Source organism: Camelus ferus, chromosome X (assembly GCF_009834535.1).
Source record: "Camelus ferus isolate YT-003-E chromosome X, BCGSAC_Cfer_1.0, whole genome shotgun sequence".
In the NCBI taxonomy this organism is placed as follows: domain Eukaryota; kingdom Metazoa; phylum Chordata; class Mammalia; order Artiodactyla; family Camelidae; genus Camelus; species Camelus ferus.
Window position 1 is genome coordinate 100,588,282 of NC_045732.1, and position 2,898 is coordinate 100,591,179.

Here is a 2,898-nt window from a genome sequence, read left to right on the forward strand (position 1 = left end):
TCAAATTTATCCCCATATTGTTCTATCACATGATCATATCAATCAAATATCTCTTCCTTTTTTAAAGGGTAACTCAGTCTCCCACTTTACTCTTAAGTATTTTTAAAAAACTAGGAAAATAAAGGTACACATGTATGTTTATTGTTCAAATAAGAAAATTGCCGATATTTGTTGACATTTGCAAAATTCAATTTTAATCTTTTTTATCCTGCATAATCTGGTAGTCCCCAGCAGATCAGTTGTAATTAGGATGACGTTCATAACCTGAAGTTGGCTAATGAGTTGGCCATGAATGAGAGGTAGCTGATATATCAGCTATCACTGGCACTGGAAACCGTGGGTTGCTCTCTGGTTGAAGCATAGAAAAAGACCTTCATTGGCCGATATGTTTTGATATCTATTTGGAAAAGTAGAAGGATCAACCATCAGTCAAAGATAATTGCTCTGTATGGGAGATATGTTGCTGTACTGAGAAGTAGAATTTGTGTTGCAGTGAAATTCACAACACGTCTATTTGCTTCAGTGTAGCTGCTTTGAGAGTGCATATGGAAAGTGGTCAAATGATTTAAAATAGCACGTTTATCCACTGCAATTTGTTCTGGTGGTCAAACTGACATTGATGATACAGGAGAAAAATCACCTCTCATTGGGGTAGTTGTATCACCAATTATGTGGCTACTAGAGGGCTTTCTAATTAGAGGCATGTTTAAATTTGCAGAAGGTAAAAATGCACTTTCTCCTCTAGTGTCAGCCACAAAACCAGAATTATGATTATCCACATTACCCCTGCTTTATAGTGCTTCTTTTTGAAATCTTGAGCCAATGAAGATACCAAAGAAGCATTTTTAATCCCAACTCTTCTTTTTGTTCTCATTAAAAGCTGGGGACAGCCTCATTGAAAAATTGGATTATGATAGAACTGCAGCTACAAACAAAGGAGAAAGATTTTAGTAATAGTTTCAAACAATATACAACACTAAAATAATCCTACTCTATAAAACTTCATATTTCATGCTTACTATACAAAGATAATATCATCAAAATGTGAGCATTGCTGACTATTTTTTGAAATTCCTTATTTGGAAAATACACTTTTAAATATTATTGTCATCAAATTTAAAACGTTAGCATTTGCATTACCGGTGAATGCCCCTTTTAAATGCAGCTTTCCTACTTTTTTTTTACATTTTGATAAGACTCATAGTTGCTAGCAAAGTTTCTCATAATCTAGAATACTTAACGCACTGTCCTCATTTTTTAGATAAAATAAAGTATTTTAGCCTTAGTAGTTTTATACAATTTTCAAAACCTAATTTTACATTTATATTACCATTGATTGATGTATGAAATAAAATTTTATATATAATTTACGAAGTGCTGACAAAATTTCCGAATACCTTGCTTAAAACAGAGACTTCTTTTTCTTCTGCCAAGAAGTCAGCTAGAGAAGCAGATCTTTGAAAATTCTGCTGCACTTTACTAAACCCATAAAGTTTAAGCTGTCTAACTAAACTTTTCATACTTCTTATTTCAAATATTCTGAAAGTGTCCTTTCTTTCCAAAACTTCCTTCTTAAAGACATCTTCATTGATCACTAATGAAGTTCCATTATCATCCCACCAGATGGATTGAAATTGGTCACTCCCAACCATTTTAGAGAGTTTCCTTATAAATGTCAGAGAACAGAAATCATTATCTTCATCTGGTTCAGAGACACAATGTATGTAACATGGTCTTTTTATCAAGGATTCTTCACACAAAGTCTGAAAAGCATTTTCTTCAATCATAGACCTCATGTCCAAGCCCCCAGAGAATGTTTGATCACCTAATAGAGATCTACTGGACTTTCCTGAATCCGTTGGTCCATATTTAGGAGACAAATCTTGAAATTCTGAAGAAAAATGAGCCATCTCAAACAACTTTTTCTACAGCTCCTTTTCTAATCTGCATGATTTTGAGCACTGCAGCTTCAAATGTTGCTTTGGCAGGCCTGCACACATAAACTGCTAGGCCATCACAGTGGTTCTCAACCTGAGTAACTGTGACATCACAAAATGAGTGGTCTCCTAGCAACCCAAGAGTAACATTCAGCCAGGGCTTACTTCTCATTCATCCAGTGAAAATGAAACCTATAGGATGTTTATTTTAATAGTATGATCTGCAAATATTATTCCCACAAAATCTTTGTAAATAATTTAAATTTGGGGTGTATGAAATAAAGCCAATCTCCTTCCTTTTGTACCCAAATTTATACCAGATTGGTGAACAGAGTATAAATAATGCACTAAATAAATAAACTAATTTTAAAGTTTTGGAATTTTCATTGAAATGTGTTTAAAACCTGTAAAAAAGTTATAACTGTTTCATTATCATTTGTAATTAAAATTAAACATAATTTGATTTGGATATGGAAGTAGTTATTTATCTGTGTGCTTTACATTAAGTAGCTCTATATTCAAAAAAATGAGCAGAATAAATATTGGTTCATTTGGTATGTTTATAAATAAATGGTAAATATTTATAAAATAAAATTAGATTAAAATAATTAAAGAAATATAAGAAATCCCAAAAGGGGGAATTTTTTTAAATTGTAATTCAGTATTATATGTAAAACAAATGTAATTTAATATTCTAGTTTAAAATTACAAAAGAGAAAATCTTATTGTATACTTACAAATGTTTATTTTAGCCATTCTTTTACTCAGACATTTTTCAGTCCTTAGAAGGAATAAATTTTCTAGTCATCTTTATAATCCATACCCTTGTGGCTCCTGTTAAGTGTTCCAAAATGATGTTCATAATTAAACTTATGCACAAGATCCTGGGTTCCATACCCAGTGCCTCCATTAAGTGGAAAACAAACAAACAAGCAAACAACAGTATATGTGGTTTGGTGTA

At 32.1% G+C, this 2,898-nt stretch overlaps 1 pseudogene; it reads right to left on the reverse strand.

Moving 5' to 3' along the window:
• Positions 1-318: 318 nt before the first annotated feature.
• Positions 319-1,910, reverse strand: LOC116661901 (annotated as a pseudogene).
• Positions 1,911-2,898: the final 988 nt, after the last annotated feature.